The 19,259-nt window shown below is 42.1% G+C and overlaps 1 protein-coding gene across 6 annotated transcripts in view; it reads right to left on the reverse strand.

The window, feature by feature from the left end:
- Positions 1-19,259, reverse strand: part of acsl4a (acyl-CoA synthetase long chain family member 4a) — an 82,932-nt gene that overhangs the window by 39,680 nt on the left and 23,993 nt on the right. For 2 of the 6 annotated variants that reach the window (XM_060832481.1, XM_060832477.1), the window contains exons 1-2: positions 10,265-10,361; positions 1,872-1,938 (exon numbers count right to left, since the gene is read on the reverse strand). The gene's annotated coding sequence lies outside the window, so the exon portion shown is untranslated. Of the gene's footprint in view, positions 1-1,871; positions 1,939-10,258; positions 10,362-19,259 lie in introns of those variants that run through there. The other 4 variants (XM_060832476.1, XM_060832480.1, XM_060832479.1 and 1 more) reach the window with 3 other exon arrangements.

The following is a 19,259-nucleotide window of genomic DNA, read 5'->3' on the forward strand; positions in this document are numbered from 1 at the left end:
AAAGAAAGGGAATAGGGATAATCCTGGGAATTAGCCCATTCAGTCTTATGTCAGTGATGGGTTTCCCATGTAAGGCTCATTCAGAAAATAAGAATACATGGAATACAGGGAAATCCGGCTGTCTGGATACAGAATTGGTTAGCTCATAGAAAACAGGGTGGTAGCAGGTGGAAAGTATTCAGCCTGGAGCTTGGTGACCAGTGGTGTTCTGCAGGGATCTGTTCTGGGATCTCCACTCTTTGATTTTTATAAAGGACTTGGATGAGGAAGTGGAAGGGTGGGTTAGTAAGTTTGCCAATGACACGAAGGTTGGTGGAGTTATGGATAGTGTGGAGGGCTTTGTTGGTTGTAACGGGACATTGACAGGTTGCAGAGCTGGGCTGATTAGTAGCAGGTGGAGTTTAACCCGGAAAAGTGTGAAGCAATTCACTTTGAAATGTCAAATTTGAATGCAGAATACAGGATAAAGGCAAGATTCTTGGCAGTGTGGAGGAACAGAGGGATCTTGGGGTCCATGACCACAGATCCTTCAAAAGTTGCCACCCAAGTTGATCGGATTGTTAAGGTGGAGTAGAGTGTGTTGGCTTTCATTAGAAGGGGGAGTGAGTTTAAGAGCCACGAGATTATGCTGCAGCTCTACAGAGCCTTAGTTGGGCCACACTTGGAATATTGTGTTCATTTCTGGGCACCTCATTTTGGAAAGATGTGGAAGTATTAGAGAGGGTGCAGAGGAGATTTACCAGGATGCTGCCTGGACTGGAGGGCATGTCTTATGAAGAAAGGTTGAGGGAGTGAGGGCTTTTCTCAGAGGGCCGAAGAAGGATAAAAGGTGACTCGATAGAGGTGTACAAGATGTTGAGAGGCATAGATAGAATGCATAGACTGGGACTTTTTCCCATGCTGGAAATCTCTATCACGAGGGGCATAATTTTAAGGTGATTGGAGGAAGGTTTTGGGGAGATGGCAGAGGTAGGTTTTTTTTACACAGAATGGTGGGTGGGTGGAATGCACTGCAAGCGGTGGTAGTCGAGGCAGATACATTAGGGACATTTAAGTGACTCTTGGATAGGCACATGGCAGATAGTACAATGAAGGATATGTAGGTTAGTCTGATCTTAGAGTAGGATAAATGGTGGCACAACATCGAGGGCAGCCTGTACTGTGCTGCAGTTCACACTTTTACTGCATGCTCAATGCTAGCAGCAGAAGCAGGGGCTCAGTTTGTCACAAAACAACTGCAATTCTGGTATCTTGGAGTTTCAGCACCAAAGAAAAAGCAGACCACAGGGATAGAAATCAGGCAACAGAATAAATATTTAGCTGTTACTATGCTGTCACTTCCCCTCGTGTTACTCAACCTCATATGGATATAAGATAGAAAGGCAAAGCATGTCATATTTTGTTTGTGTAATGAATTCCAAAATAAGTACTCCAATAACCTGGAAAGAAAGCAATAATCCAGAACAAAACTAGGATCGCCATTACCTCCCATTTACACAAGAACTTAAACAAAAACACCACCACAGAAAGTGCATAAGAAAACAGACTTTGTACTGGTGTGTCTAGGTGCTGTACTGCCACTGAAAACTTTAAATGCCTCAAAGACCAGTGAAACAGTGTTTGCAAAAACCTATGAATCATTTCCCTCACTGACATTTAAAATAGCTTACTTCCACTATTTACTGGAACAGCTCCTTCAGTTGAATCAATTGTTTCTTCAGCATTACATTACAAAATATTTATTGAAGGAGATCAAACATATTGACTTCACCAAGTGATGACAATCCAGCTGAGAATGAGATATCTAAGGTACACAGTACATTACACACCATTTCTAGTTACTGCTTTCACAACAGCTAATGACTACTTACAGCACGTCCAGCTTCAGGGAGACTTCAAGTGCTTTTGGAATTCCTTTCCTTCTGGATGGATTTTAACCTGAAGCAAAACAAAATAATTGTGACAATAGACCAAGTTTATTTTGTATTTCTGCTTTGCTCAGATGCCAACGCTAGCTAATGTGGGAAACTTGGCTGAGTTATAGTAGTTTGGATAAAGCCCCATTGCTGAGGTTTCAGCAAATCTCCGCCTGCACACAACCCAACATGTCCTTCTGATCTTGCTTCACACACCTCCTGTACACTAATCTGTTGGCCTCACCCTGTTCAAGCACCCTATGATCTGCCTGTCCTGCTCACAAATAAACTTTAGGTATATATGACAATAAATCAAATCAAAATTAAACCAAATCAGTGACATACTGTCTAAAGTTGCCATCTAACTAATGAGATGCTAAACTGGAGGCCTCACTTGCCCTTTCATATAAAACCCATGTCATGATTTGAAGAGCAGAGGAACTCCCCCAGTGTCTGGACCAATACTGTCCCCTGTATTGGGGACAACAAAACGTTCACAGTTCTGTGACTTTGCAGTGTGCAAATTGCTCAGCATTTAAACCATGCATCACAGTAGCACCTCATGGCTAACTATGAGGACTTGAAAGATGTTTTACAAGTACAGGTTATGTTGCCTATTTGAATTGTTACCCAGGATGTAGAGCTGCCAATCAATGTGTCTCTCAGGCCTAACCACATTTTGTCCCAGTTTGGGGGGGGGGTGTGTAAGGGTGGGAAGGTGAAAAGTGGAATGTTGAAATTTCTCAAAAATTATGTCTCTGTCTAAATTTCTCTTCAATGATGCTACTACCACCCTCGAAGAAAAACTTCCCTCACACATCTCATTTAAACTTTCCCTCTCTCACCTTAAACATATGCACTCTAGTATTTGGCATTTTCACCCTGGGAAAAAGACTAACTATCCATGCCTCTCATTATTTCATACACTATGAGGTCACTGCTCAGCCTCCAACACTTTAGGGAAAACAGCCCAAGTGTGTCCAACTTTCCTTATTGCTAATCCACTCTAATCCAGGCAACGCTCTCAAACTGCTTATGCAGCCTCCCCAAAGCCTCCACATTCTCACTATGATGTAGCAACCAGAATTGCACACAATACTCTAAATATGGCTTGGAGTCTTATACGGTTGTAACATGACTTGCCAACTTCTGTTCAAAATCCTGAGCAATGAAGGCAAACTTGTGTCTGCCTTCTTTACCACCTTATCTACTTGCGAATCCACTTGTAGGGGGTTATGGGATCCAAGATCACTGTGCATCAATGCTCTTAAGGCTACTATCATTTACTGTATACTTTCCTCTTGTGTTTAACCTCCCAAAATGCCATTCCTCCACCCAAATTTCCAACTGTCCATAGTCTTTGACAACCTTCCTCACTATCCACAACTTCAATTTTTTGTGTGGTCTGCAAATTATTAATCAGCCCAGCTACATTTTCATCCAAGTCATTTATACAAATTGTAGACCCGGTCCCAGGACTGATCCTTGTTAAACACCACCAATCACAGACATCCAGTCACAGAAGTAAGCCATTAAGCCCTGGAGCTCTACTATGGCCGATCAGTTTGTGTTTGGAATTCCACACATTTTAAAAAAAAACAAGACAATGACTTTTAGAACATCTAATGTTTTTGCAAGCAGTCTTACAATTATCTCTAATGGCACATCTTTCTTTATTTTAAACCTTACTCAAAACATTTGTTTGTTTTTACCTTATTAATAATAATGACAGGTTACATGGTCTCTGATGTCTTTACATTATATGAGCAACTAAAGGCTCGGAAAACACAGGTACTGAATGTAGAATTTAACATCAAGGGCTAGTATAGAGGAGATGTGCTGAATTCCCTTCTTCCGCACTGCAAAATTCTTAACAGTCTCCAACCAAATGGCCATCAATGCTTCATCTTAAGAGTAAACTATTTAAATGCACTTTCCCACCTATTTTTGAATATTTCACACTATTGCACTTTGCTTCTTATTGCACACTGTCCAAGTGCTAAACTGAGCGATGGAATTCAACATTGACTGACCACTTCTCATTTTGAGTGCAATCAGCACCATGCAAAATAGTGTTCTTACCATTAACTGCTCACAAACTGATTTTCTTCTAAGAGAAGAAATATGGAGTTAGCAGAATAATTAAACTTAAAATCAGTGTTGAAAATCTTGCATGGTCAGTTTCAGTAGCCAGCGCACTGTCAAAAGATGCACAGTAAAGTTTTCACTGCCATTTCAAACTATGCATAATAGACCTGAACTACCCATACAGCTAAGCTAAAAAAAAGTCCTTGATCTAGGTTGGATTTCAATAACATTCCAGTTGGTAATACTATATAAGATTTTGGTTTAAAAAAATTAAGTTAGTGAGAAAAGGGAAACTTTGTTTTAAAATCAGAATTATATTTTTAAAATTTCCTTCCACAGTGAAATATTGCATTTTGTCAAGAGAGCTCTCACTGCTACAGTTTGTCGTGAGAAAAGATAACAAGTTACAATCCGCCCTTGCAGAAAACAAGACATGGACAGATTGTCTCAATACAACATGCTTATACCTTTTTTTAAATTTCCTGCTACATGCAAATTTTCAAAAAAATTAGTCATTACTCATGAACAGAACATATCCAAGTCACAATAATTGAGGGATTTCTAACGGCAGTGTCACAAACAAAGTCAAAGTCTGATCTCCTGGATGAATAGCAATGAGTCAATGAAGATGCAAACTAATTTTATAGCCTAAAGGAGAAAATACTCAGTAGGTGAGGAATGCATATGTTTTATGTAATATAATACCATACAGCGATGGAAGGACAAGCTCAGGCTTATGAGTAGCAGCAGATCTGTGTTTTGGTGCTCCTTCAAAATCCAATGCTGCATTTGCAATTAACTATCACTCTAAGTCATTGTAAAAAAAACTACTGGAGCTCCAACTGATGATATGACAATGCAAAAGCCTGGCATTCACTCATGAGGCATGACACCAAGCATCAAGCCTGCTGTCACACTAGCAACCCACCTCTCCCCTACCTCCCATTAGACAGATTCAGACATCACCTCAACATCAACCTGTTCACAGCCAAAGACAGCATTTGTGAACAAGTGGCCAATAAACTGAAATCTGTACCTCCGATCACACTGATATAATGTTACAGGGTTACTTAACTGCAGCGAGTTACAGAGATCACAAAAGGATACCCGACACACTCTTGTGATCACCCCTAAATGTGACAGGGGCCACACTGCCGGACCACTGCAACCTGGTTAAAACATTAGATTTATGTTTTTGTGACTAACACACTTGCATGAAGGCATCAAAAATTAGTGAGGACACCAGTATTTCAAAAAACATGCAGAATCAGTACACAGTGCTCCATGTATTTTACATATAATTAAGAGGTTGATGATATATAGAGAGTTGCTGCCCTCACAGTAATTTAATCATGTTATAAGGTTACATCCGGTTTGGTTTTCTTAGAAGTTGATATTAAAAAAAATCAATAAAATCTATTTTCTTTTCCTGTGACACAACAGCCAGCCTCAACAGTCTTGATGTAATTGATAAGTTTAATCATTGCAGCAAAATGCAATCTTTGCAAGCTGAAAAGCCAGATGCCCTTAATCCACACCGGAAATGTGTACATAATTAGCTATATACATTACAACAAGGCAACTACAAGCGCTATATACATTGGTGAGTATCAGCATAAAAGTCAGAATTTATGAGGGGTGATATTATAGATGTTTACAAAACCATGAGGGACACGGATAAGGTAATAGACAAGGTCTTTTCCCTTGGCTGGGAGAATCGAAAACTAGATGGCATAGGTTTAGGGTGAGAGAGGGAAAATATTTAAAAAGGACATAAGCGGCAACTTTTTCACACAAAGGATGATGCATGTATGGAATGAGCTGCCAGAGTAAGTGTGGTGGTTGGTACGATTGCAACGTTTAAAAAGGCAGCTGGATGCTTTTTAAATGGTCGAGGTGGGTATGCAGGTACGGCATATAAAGGCAAATGGTTTTAGATCCTATGCATATACCCATCCAGATGCCTTTGAAATGTTGTCACTGTACCAGCCTCCACCACATCCTCTGGCAGCTCATTCTATACATGCAGCATACTCAGAGAAACTTGCCCTTTAGAGCCCTTTTAAATCGTTCCCCTCTCACCCTAAACCAATATCCTGTAGTTTGACTCCAGGACCTTGGCTATTCATCCTATCCATATCCCTCATGATTTTATAAACCACTATAAAAGGTCACCCTTCAACCTCCGATGCTCTAAGCTAAAAAAAGCCCAGCCTTTTCAGCCTCTCCCTGTAGCTCAAACTCTCCAATCCCAGCAACATTCTCTGAAATCTTTTCTGAACCCTGGTTCCCTCCACCTGACCTACTAAAAGCCCACAGCTTTTTCTTCTTCACACTTTTTGATTCAAGGACAACAACCTTAGCTTCCTCAATCTTTCTACGTGACTGAAATTCCTCTATCCTCAAGATCACAACTTCCTTCCTGAATTGTAGAACACAGAATTTTATTCATTGGCAGATGTGGGTGTCGGTGGCTAGGCCACTGTTTATGGTCTAATTGCCCAGACGGCAGCTAAGAATCAACCACATTGCTGTGGGTCTGGAGGTAAGTTAGGCCAAACCAGATAGGAACAGCAGTTTTTTCCCCTAAAAGGGCATTAGGACAGCACACAATACTTCCAAGTGAAGCCTAATCAGTTACCTATAAAATGTTTGGCATGACTTCCTTCTTTTGCTTTCAACTTCAGAGTTTGGAAAGCTATTTCATATACTTGGCTGGCATTACGTCTTCCAAGAATTTGCAAATAGGCACCCAATCACTGCCACTCTTGTCAGAGTCACAGACGTCTACAACACAGAAAAAGACCTTTAGTCCAATGAGTCAAAACTATCACTTAAGTATTTTAAGGCTCAAAAGAGTACTCTTGTACTATACATGAGCACTGAGTGCATTGGAAACGCCTGAAATAAACAGACAATACTGCAGGCACTCAGATTGGACAGTATCTACAGCAGAAACAGAGTTAACGCTTTTTGCAGATGATCTTTTGTCAAAGTTGGAGCAAACAGCAATGAAACTATTTTTAAGTGCAGCAGCCAAAAGCAGGAAAGATCTGTGATAGGGTAGAAGGTCAGAAAGACAAAATGACAAAAGGTATAAGAATCTGGATCAGTGGTGCTGGAAGAGCACAGCAATTCAGGCAGCATCCAAAGTGCAGCGAAATCGACGTTTCGGGCAAAAGCCCTTCATCAGGAATAAAGGCAGTGAGCCTGAAGCGTGGAGAGATAAACTAGAGGAGGGTGGGGGTGAGGAGAAAGTAGCATAGTGTACAATGGGTGAGTGGGGGAGGGGATGAAGGTGATAGGTCAGGGAGGAGAGGGTAGAGTGGATAGATGGAAAAGGAGCTAGGCAGGTCGGAGGTACAGATTTCAGTTTATTGGCCACTTGTTCACAAATGGTGTCTTTGGCTGTGAACAGATTGATGTTGAGGTGATGTCTGAATCTGTCTAATGGGAGGTGGGGGAAGAGGTGGGTTGCTGGTGTGACAGCAGGCTTGATGCTTGGTGTCATGCCTCATGAGTGAATGCCAGGCTTTTTCATTGCCTTGCTCCCACTGATGATATGACAAAAAAAAAATGCTCAAAAGAGACAAATAAAGGAACAAAAAGGAGGTCCATGTGGTGTGTAACGTCACCAGCTGCCAACCAAAAAGTATATGGTTACGATCAAGATTATAGTGATTCATCGTGTCACTTCTCCCAAAGTGCATCACTTTAATGACCTTTATACATCTAGCATTTTTAGGTTTAGATGATCTTGATAAAAGGAGCCTTGGCAAGAGGCTGTGCTTATCTCCTGTATGTTCTGCAATCACCATGCCTCCCTGGAAATTCCCACTGGTTTGTAAGCAGCATAAGTGGCTGCTTCAATTAAAAACTTTGATTGAGAGTTGGGAGGTCATGTTGCGGCTGCACAGGACATTGGTTAGGCCACTGTTGTAATATTGCGTGCAATTCTGGTCTCCTTCCTATCAGAAAGATGATGTTGTGAAGCTTGAAAGGGTTCAGAAAAGATTTACAAGGAAGTGGCCAGGGTTGGAGGATCTAAGCTACAGAAAGACGCTGAACAGGCTGGGGCTGTTTCCCCTGGAGCATCGGAGGCCGAGGGGTGACCGAATAGAGGTTTACAATTTTATGAGGGGCATGGATGGGATAAATAGGCAATTATTTTCCCTGGAGTTGGGGAGTCCAGAACTAGAGGGCATAGGTTTACGCGAGAGAGGGGAAAGATATGAGACCCACTGGGCAACTTTTTTTCCACAGAAGGTGGTACGTGTATGGAATGAGCTGCCAGAGGATGTGGAGGAGGCTGGTCCAATGGCAATATTTAAGAGGCATTTGGATGGGTATATGAATAGGAAGGGTTTGGAGAGATATGGGCTGGGTGCTGAGAGGTGGGACTAGATTGGGTTGGCATATTCGATCGGCATGGACGGGTTGGACTGAAGGGTCTATTTCCTGCTGTACATCTCTATGACTCTCTGACTCTAATTCAAATAAGTCACAGCCTGCAGCAACTACTGAAGAAAAAGTAATTGCCTTCATGTTTCGAGTGAGTTTTGGACTGCAGACAGCAGGCAGCTTTAGGGCTGGGAGAAAGTCTGCAGAGTTCTTTTCCTCCCTCTCCGAAACTGGTTTCCAGTTCCATGCTGCTCAATCATCCAAGAACAGAACACACTGTTATTGGCAAGCAAAAGGCTCTGACACTGACAACTGTCACAATCTCACAGACCAAAAAATATCCCATTGATTCACTGAACGAGCTGCATCAGAACACACCCTTCACTCAAGATCGTCCACAATCTGAGCTTCAATTCCTACTTGATCAAGCAGTTGTTCATTACGCCTATCGTGAATATTAAATTACTTGCTTTCAAAGCCTGCAGATTACACTTTCAAGCGCTCAAAACTGGACTCATTTCAGTCTACAGACTGTAAAAAACAAATAAAAAGAGACATGACCTAACCCCAGACAGTTCTATTTCTAAAAAAGCCTAAAATTCCAGATTCCCAAAGCTTCTGCTGAAACAGAGCTGAAAATGTGTTGCTGGTTAAAGCACAGCAGGTCAGGCAGCATCCAAGGAACAGGTAATTCGACGTTTCGGGCCAGAGCCCTTCATCAGGAATTCCTGACCTGCTGTGCTTTAATCAGCAACACATTTTCAGCTCTGATCTCCAGCATCTGCAGACCTCACTTTCTGCTGAAACAGGCCAATTTCAAATATTATCCCTCCTTTTCTCAATTAAATCTTACAGCTACATTTGCCACACTGGCTTTAAGTTTTGATAGCAACAGAAAGTACAGGCTGTGTGCTTCCTTTAATAATAAAAGTGTTCTATTCTAAAACCAACCGTTCAGAGAAGGTATAATTATTACAGAATCAGGTACTACAGAGGTTAATAGGCCCCTCCTGTTCTCAAATGGCAAAGTGTTCTTGTAATAGGTGCCAGACAAGCATTTGCTAGATACGTAAGTTCAGAGTATTCAGGTATTAGACAATTAATCCAGCACGGTAGACACAATAAAACAGGCAGCAAGCAAGCAAAAGCCGAGAAGACATCTCCCACCAACCCCCCCCAACACAAAAGAAACATCGACAAGGAAGATTAGTGCATGACCACATCACTGTCATCAAACTCCTGACATCAGACTGTGTCGTAAATCACTTCAATCCAGATCATTGCAGGATAGGACACAGTCGGACATATAATAGCTCCTATGCTCAAAACCTGCCGTGACCACTTTCCAGTGAACCCCAATGGAAGGTGACCGGTCCCACCCTCATCTAGGAAGGAAGTTAAAAAAAAGCTGTCAATCGCTGACTCATTCCACTCCCATTCTTCGTGGCACGACACAAACGCAGAGTCGGAGTATAGACACGAGCCTAACTCCTCTCTCCATTCATGCTGAAGCACACGCTGTTGAAGTGCCCACAAACTCGGTAACATTTCGGTGTGAATGGAGGTTGGTGCATATTGGTAAAAGCACTATGCCAAAGACTTGCAGATTAAACTGTTTTTAGACTGTCGCTGTCCAAAAGCAGATACAAAATTACATACACAGGATTTTCTAAGAGTAGCAAACAAGTCAAAAGATCAGCCATGCACATTGAGCAGCAGTCTTCAGGTGGATTGATCATTTGGGCAGAAAAATATTAAATACACTTTAAAAAGAGACTGTTGCCTCAAGGTTTATTTGCCACATCACTACACTTTGACGTATCGTAGAAAAATACACAAAGTGTAATAATTACCCTTACCAGCAGGTTACGAATATTATACTCCAACTCTTTCAGCCAGCTGAGGGGGTCAGGAATGCAGCAGAGACAGAAGACTTTCTTTTTATACATCTACAAAATACAACACACCCCTCGAATGAACTCACTGCCCTCATTTCGTACTAGGGGAAAGGGGAGAAAGTTTGAACAGGAAGTGATTCACAATTTTAAATCAGAACACGTTGTCGCTGTAGATATTTTCCTGAAACACACACCATAAATAGGCATATTACATCAGACTGTAGGGATGGCACCATGCCAAGAATTAGTTTGGTGGAGTTATTCTATGTTTTATACAGTAGCCCAGAGAGACCGGGAAAACAAAATCAGCATGACTTTAAGGTAGCAAAGGATGCAGTCTGTCTTTTTAATGTGTGAACTGTTGTGCTCAGCTGGATGCAATCACACTGCTGAGCCAGAGGTTGTCGTTTCACAATCCACTCTAATTTGGAGCACAAAATTTCCAGTCACTCTCATTGCTCAGGGTTGGCTGCACTGTTGAGAGGGGCCATTTTGGATGGGATTCTGAACCAAGGCTACCAGTGGAATGCAGGTGATCCTGAGGCACTAATCATTGGAAAGTCTAGGAAGCTTCCTCTGGAGTTTTGGCCAATTTTTATCCCTAAGGGAATATAATAATCAGCTTGCCTACTCATCATCTTATTGTTAATTGTGGAAGCTTTCTGTGCCTTAACTAACTTTCCTGTTTCCTACATTGCCATGACAACTAATGCTTCATTTTGGGAAATCCTATCTTCATAAAGGAAAATAGCTTTATGCATAAAAAGCTAAAAGTTACAAACGCAAGGTTGGAGTTTAAATCCAAATGTAACTGATTATTGCATTAATTGAAATAAAAAAGGTCATTCAAGGCAAATGGCTCAGTATAGTAAGTTGGCTTGTATTGTAAACTTTGCAGAGAACAAGATATAGAAATGGCCACAATCACCAGCAACATTGTAATCTTGGCTGGGCCATAGGTACAATTTTATAGACCTCTTACACCAACTCTGTGTGGTCACCAAGTGAAGATCAGAGTTAATACCAATGTCATCCTGTTCTCCACGTCCCCCCCCTCCCCAATTCAGTTGAAGTGAAATGCTATGAGACACAGTATACTTTTACCTCCTCCATGTTTATTCGGGCCCTGCAGGGAGAGAGAACGATCGCCCATGTGCACAGAGACATGAGTTCTCAATCTTCTCCGGAAGAGTGTTTTTTTAATGAATTATGTAGCCATTTTACAGGGAGGAGCATCCAGATACGGCGACATACATATTGACTGGGTAACCATTACAATCAACGAGTGTCAATAGTAAAGATTAAACCATCTGTTGTTACACAATAAGTGTTCTTAACCTTAACTTGTTTCACATAATGAATACTTTTCACCTCGTTAAACTGACCTTACATACTGAATGTTTCCAATATAGTTAAATGGCTCTACGTAATTAATGCTTTTCCACCTTGTTAGCCTATTACCCTTGCCTCCAGCACCCCATTGTTAACTGTAAGTTCTTATCTGATCTGAGTCATACTCAGCTGAACCTCTCATTTCACAAAACTCAGAACTCAACTCTTTCCCTGGATAAAAGCAAATTACTGCGGATGCTGGAATCTGAAACCAAAAGAGAAAACGCTGGAAAATCTCAGCAGGTCTGGCAGTTTTGAGTCTAACTGACCTTTGTCAAAGCTTAAAAATGGGAGGTATTTATACTAGGCTGAGAGAAGGTGAGTCATGGCTCCAGAAGCAAATGTAGCAATAAAGAGGTGATAATGACAGTGCATAGAGAGATTATAGGGAGATTAGGAGCTGTGAATGACTAAGACTGAAGCCAGTGCTATGTGACAAAATATGTGGGGGGATGGGTGAAGCAGAGGCAAAATGGAAAACAGGGGAGAAGAGTAGCAAAGGGGGAAGAGGAGGGGAAAAAGGTGATGAGAGAGTGGGGAGCGAGTGAAAGAGACAATCGAGAAATGAGGTACAGAACAGTGAAAAAAAAAATTTAAAAAGGTAAATAAAATAAATGAAATAAAATTACAGAGCAGAATGAAAACAGAGGGGTTGAGATGGGATAATCATCTGAAGTTGTCAAATTCAAATGTTGAGAGCGGCAGGCTGTAACATGCCTCATCGGAAGATGAGATGCTGTTCCTCCAGGTTGTGTTGAGCTTCACTGGCACATTGCAGCAGGCCAAGGACAGACATGTGGGTATGGGAGCAGGATTGTGTGTTGAAGTGGCAAACATGGGAAGGTCCGGGACCTGACTGTTGAGCACCTTCGGTCTGTACACAAAGCGATCACCCAGTCGGCATTTTGTCTCTCCGATGTAGAGACCACATTGGGAGGAACAAATGCAACAGACCAAATTGAAAGAGGTACAAGTGTTTGGGGCCTTGGATGGTGAGCATGGGGGAGGTGTTGCACCTTCTGCGATTAGTATGAAGACAGTCACACATTTAACTGCAATAAATTGTGTCTGCGTATTTCAACGTTCTTTGAATTCTTGTCTGTTACTATGTTCACTATTTATGACATTATCAAGTTTTATACAATCCATAAACTTCTAAACTCTACTGCCAAAATAATTCAATTACAAACAACAATCCATGGTCCTAAAGTAAAATCCTCAGGTATCTCATTTGGGTTATTCAACAATTGTTTTCTTTTAACAAGTTGATATTTGGCTAATGTGAAACCTATCGTGAAAAATATTTCCAAAATCTGGAACAGCAAGAAAACAACAAAATGTTTCCTGTGCTTTAGCAACTGAAAAGGCAGTTTCAGTTCAGATTTAAATCTCAAATATTCGTGGGAAACAAAATATTTAAAATATTTTATCCAAATGAAACTTCCCAAATAAAACAGATGAAATTACAGTGGCAATTTTGGTAGAATGCAACATTCTTTGAATTTGCAATATGAAGGGGGACAATGAAGTCTTAACAATAATTAACAGAATTTAAACAGCTCAGCCCCAAGTTCTGATATTCTCTAGAAAATCTTAACAAAACATCAAACTCAAAATGCACTCTTCTTTTTGTGAACACTCTGCATTAAAAACAAAGCAGCAAAGATATTATAATACAAGACTCTCATCTGGTTAAAGCATGACCACTGTTCCTTTTGAAACAGGCATAGTAGAATTTCAAACAAATCAACAAGGGGCTCAAGGCACTCAATTTGTTTTAAGGTTACAAGTTTGATAATTTTGTGAGCGACAATCTTGTACAATTTCAATGTAAAAACAAAATCTGCCCCATTACATAGCGCACATAAAACATGGTTTTAATCAGGATCTCAATTCAAAACAAAAAAGTCACTTAAAAAGGGTTTCTGAACCAGTATTTTAACAAACCAAAATTTTCAAACATCAAACACTCTCAGCTTGACACAATTTACATTGAAAGTGGAAAGTTTCAACCCAAGTATTAGGACTATCTTAATTTCAGTGTTCTCATTTTTTTTTCCATCCTCTCACTGAAATTACCATTATAACAAGAGAAAACCCTCGCAGCGAACCACATGACGCCACAATCCAAGCCACACTCTTCCCTCCAGAACAAGGACACTCAGAGCCTCAAATTTCACCATTTGGGGACTTTAACCCCTTTCTCACTTTACTCCTCATGGGGGCTTGAATCCCACTTAAATACAGTTTGAATCCCAGCACAGTACGGAGGACTCTAACCACTCTTAAACCAATGCAGTAGACTTGATCCCCAATACCACAGAGGACTCTAAACTCAACCAAATCCACCCCAGTAGACTTGAACCCCAGTACCACACAGAGAGCTCCAACCTCAAATCACACCGACCCCCAGGGAACTCTAACCTAAGTACTGTGCAGAGAGCTCGAACCTCAATGACACATCCCCCCCGCCCACAATGCAGCGCAGAGGATTCTAACCTCAACCAACCCACCCCAAGGGACTTGAACCCCAGTACCGTGCAGAGGGGTTAAATCTCAATCAAATCAACCCCAAGGGACTCGAATCCCAGAACCATGCAGAAGGGTTGAACCTCAATCTCAAGGTCATACCCGATACATATTCTCACCAAAGGAAAGATATCAAGCCTGCCTGAGTCAGTCAAAACCAGGTGAGAAAGGATTTAAAATGCACTAGCAATTTTCTCATCCAAATCCAGCCATTTCCAATTCCACAGCCTCAGCAGCCTACTCAAACACAATGAGATCCTTCTTTGAACATGCAGATTGGAGCCAGATTAATATCTTTCAGCCTTAACTGGAGTTTTACCTCCTAGCTCATACCTTCAAATGAAACAGGTCTGTCAACAGGCAGTGAAGGTCAATCATGGTAAGGCTTTAAAAATCCATCTCATATGGGATTGGGTTGGAAGTTGCCTGGAAGCTTGTTAATGAGGGTCAATGATCAAATCCTGACCACATCCTGTCATGGGTTGGAATGTTGTTGTGAATTTGCCAGTATAGCTTCTTGCCAATGACTGAAATCCACACCCAACCTTTAACAGCTCAACTAACCAGTCAAGCTGCTGCACTCCGTGAGGAGAAGGTAACCTGGAAGGTGGAGATTAGCTTTGACAAGCTTAACATTCACAGTGAAATGAGCCAAACAGTCGTAATTTTAAAACAAAAAGCCACACTTTGTAAATTGGCAAGTCAGGAATGGTTTACAACAGATGTAAAACATCCTATTTAATACCCACAGCAAGTGAAAACTGTAAGCCAAATTAGACAAGATAGACAAATTGTTTTGAAGTACTGATTTCCTTTACACTACAGTACAAACCAAACAAGCATGTTAACCCAATCAAAACCAAAAACCTCATTTCTTCTACCAAAAAAAACATGTAATAAAGCAGTACTCCCAATGAAAGCAGTACACAACACAATTGCACTGGATCAAGATCTATTTATGGGTTCCTTTATTGGTCAGAGTATTGAGTATAGGAGTTCGGAGGTCATGTTGCAGCTGTACAGGACATTGGCTAGGCCACTGTTGGAATATTGTGTGTAATTCTGGTCTCCTTCCTATCGAAAAGATGTTGTGAAACTTGAAAGGGTTCAGAAAAGATTTACAAGGATGTTGCCAGGATTGGAGAATTTGAGCTATAGGGAGAGGTTGAACAGGCTGGGGCTGTTTTCCCTGGAGTGTCGGAGACTGAGGGGCGACCTTATACAGTTTTATAAAATTATGAGGTGCACGGATAGGATAAATAAACAAACTCTTTTCCCTGGGGTGGGGGTGGGGGGGGGGGTGGGGGTGGGGGGGGGGGGGGGGGGGGGGGGGGGGGGGGGGGGGGGGGGGGGGAGTCCAGAAAAAGAGGGCATAGGTTTAGGGTGAGAGGGGAAAAGATATCAAATAGACCTAAGGGGCAACTTTTTCACGCAGAGGGTGGTATGTGTATGGAATGAGCTGCCAGAGGAAGTGGTGGAGGCTAGTACAGTTGCAATATTTGAAAGGCATCTGGATGGGTATACGAATAGGAAGGGGTTGGAGGGATATGGGCCGGGTGCTGGTAGGTGGGACTAGATTGGGTTGGGATATCCGTTCGAGTTGGACTGAAGGGTCTGTTCCTGTGTTGCACATCTCTGACTGACTCAGGTCAGTGCTACTACAAATTGTTTTTTTTTTAAATTCAAGACAGACGTTGACAACCTGAAGTCTTAATTTCATTAAAAAATTAACATTCAGCCCCAACATGTGCGGCCTACAAAAGCAGAATCAATTGCAGATGTGGGGATACTTATGTGGCAGTCAACTGCTGGCAATGATCTATGCAACCAACAAAACCATTAAAATATGTAGGTGAGGGGAGCACTAAAATTTTAATTTCCACTGGTTTGTAACGCTGCGTGCTGGAAAAACATAATGGGCAACAAGCAGCCAAAGTGTAGAGTTCACTTGGCAGCAGGTGCTAGGCAAAACAGAAGAAGTGAAACATGATGATCACTACAAGGCAGGAATGTTCAAGCTGGTTGTTTATTGGTTAAATCCCTACGAGTACAGGGTTTAGTCAAACACAACTATGGTTCTCAGGAGGCCTGATCACTAACAGAGATCAGTTGGAGGGGGGAAATGAAAAATGTGTACTTATCTGACTTTAATCTAACGGTTAATCTTTGACTCACATCAGAACTGCAGATTTTTATCTGCAATCCAAAGCTAAAACTAAACCATAAAGGCAGGACGAGGGGAAACAGGTTGAAACCAGCCAGATTGTGAAGAAATTCCTAGATATCCAGTGATTAACACGTGGAATGTACATTCCAGTAGAATCAGAGGTGAAAGGCCTTGGGAGTTGTTTGTCAGATGGCAGCTTTGATGGAATGTTGAGGAGCATCAGAGCCCTCAGGTTACGTTGGATGAAGAAGGTGAGGTAGGCCACACTGCTGTCAGTTATCGTTTTTCTTCAATTCTACCATGAGATACTTGCTTCACTGGTGAGGCCAGTATTTAGGGTCGATCCTCAACTGCTAAGAAATGAAGTAATTTCCTAGGTCATTCCAGAGGGCAGGCAAGATTCAACTGCATGGCTGTGGGTCTAGTCATATGTAGACCAGATCAAGGAAGGATGACAGATTCCCTTCTTAGGGAACCAGCTGGTTTTTAGCGACAATTGATGATCATTTCATGGTACCATTACTGACACTAGGTTTCAATTACAAATCTTGACTAGTTGAATTAAAGTTCCACCAGTCGCCATGAGGGAGTTGACCAAGTCTCGGGATTTCCTTTTTAAACTGTGTGGAATGAACTGCCAGAGGAAATGCTGGATGCAGGTTTAAAAGACATTTGGATAAGTTTCTGAATAAGAAATGTCTAGAGAGAAATGAGCCAAGCACAGGCAGGTGGGACTAGTTTAGTTTGGGATAATGGTTGGCATGGACTGGTTGAACTGAAAAAGGTCTGTCCTGTACTGTATGGCCATTCTAATTCACCCATAGTATCCAGGGACGTTTAGGTTAGGTGGATTAGCCATGGGAAACACAGGGTTACAGGGATCAGGTAGTGAGGTGGGTCTGGGTAGAATGCTGTTTGGAAGGTCATTGTGGACTTGATGGGCCAAATAGCCTGTTTTCACACTGTAGGGAATATAATCTAATCGTTCAGGGGCCTAGTCACATTAATCAGTGCCATCCTTCCAAAACTGGTGCAGGTGCTGGGCCACAATCAGGCTTGTGCTCAGTGAATATCTAGGGATTTAAGTCAGGGGCTGCTACTGTGATGGGCAAGTTGGGAAAATTAATTGTGGGGATTCGAGGCAGCAACACAGGGATGCAGAGGGGACAATAACTGGACCTAACTCAACAGAGGATGAGCAACAATAGTACAGCAGAGGAAAATGGTTTGGTGGGGATCAGCGACACAGTCACTCCCACCCTGGTTTGACACGCAACTGGGTGGAGGGAGCAACAGTGTAGCATAATGGTTGGCATGGCTATGTTGCAGGGCAGGGGACTAGTGGATAACGACGGGAGATGAAGACATAAATTTAAGATATATAACAAAAGCTCCGAGCTGATATCTTAGTAGGGCATGCCAGGAACAAGGGAACATGAAGGCTTAAGCTCAAAGGGAGCTCCATTACTAGACTCACTCTGCCAAGTGCAATCAGTGCTGCCCTTTAACCTCCGATGCACAATAAATATGCAAAATGGAAAATGGCTGCAAGTGCACTTGGAGTGGGAGGGGGAAAATAGGCTCTGTTTTAGCATTTGGACTCTACTTGTGAGGCTCAAGGGATATTTGCAGTAATCAGACATTGACACAGTTCAGGTTGAAGGTATCTGTAAGGATACTCTTGCTCTTGATGGAGTTCAGATGATTTGGTGGGGGTGGGGGACTCAGACTTATAAAATTCTAACAGGTCTCGACAGGGCAGATGTTGGGAGAATATTCCCAGTGGTGGGTGTATTCAGAGCCAGAGGATTTGGGGCGATTTGTTTAGGATGGAGATGAGGAGACATTTCTTCACCCAAGAGTAGTGAACATTTGGAATTCATCACCACAGGAAATAGTTGATTCCAAAACACACAATGTATTCAAGAGGCGGTGAGATATAGCACTTTAAGTGAATGGGTTCAAAGGTTATGGGGAGAAAGCTGGATTAGGCTATTGAGTTGGATGATCAGCCATGATTGGGATGAATGGCGGAGTGGGCTGGAAGGGCTGAATGGTCACCTCCAATGTTTCCACATACCATGCTTGCAAGGTGCATGCAGTGACCAACCATGTGGGATACAAATCCTAGCCACAAGGAATGGTGACCATGACATTTACCATTACAGCCTGATTAGGGTCTTCTCTGTGAAGCAGAAGTAATCACATGTGACAAAACTCTGACCTGGGAGTCACAATTCACAAATACAATCCAAAATCCCTGAGGCTACACAAGGGCATGGAGCTGATTTCCTCTCATCTTGAATTGTATGTATTCACCAAAATGCTCGAACACACAAAGCTGCCATTCTTTTCGGAGGGATGGGGAGAGGGTGGGGTTTTGACAGTGTTGGGGTGGGGGTGGATAAGAGAAGCCATCAGCAATCCCACTGCACTCATGCTTTTCCTCCATTTGTTCGTCATGGTTTGTGATGTGTACACTCGATTAAATTGCCTTATATCAAAAGGCACATGTGAAGGCACTCCACAGCCCTCCTTGTTGGGGCCCTCCTCGTTCCCCACCATGGAAGACTATCCTAAATCTTTGTTTTTGTGGTGTGAATGCCGATTGCTCACAAAAATGATAGAACCTGTTGTGTTTCGGATATTTCCCGCACGGAGACATCGAAACAGTGACCAACAGAGCCAGCTGCACTGGGGAATATTGTCATTGCGGCCACGGTGTTACAATCACTCACTGACTGTAAAACTGTTGTTGCTCAAACAGCTTCCCTGTCTGTAACCCGGAAGTAAGTGCACCACTTTCTATTGTTTAATATCTTTGTTGTTGCTGCTGCCATTGAGTGAAGGGTTTTCGCCTGCTTGAAT

The sequence above is a fragment of the Hemiscyllium ocellatum genome, chromosome 11, assembly GCF_020745735.1.
Source record: "Hemiscyllium ocellatum isolate sHemOce1 chromosome 11, sHemOce1.pat.X.cur, whole genome shotgun sequence".
NCBI lineage: Eukaryota > Metazoa > Chordata > Chondrichthyes > Orectolobiformes > Hemiscylliidae > Hemiscyllium > Hemiscyllium ocellatum.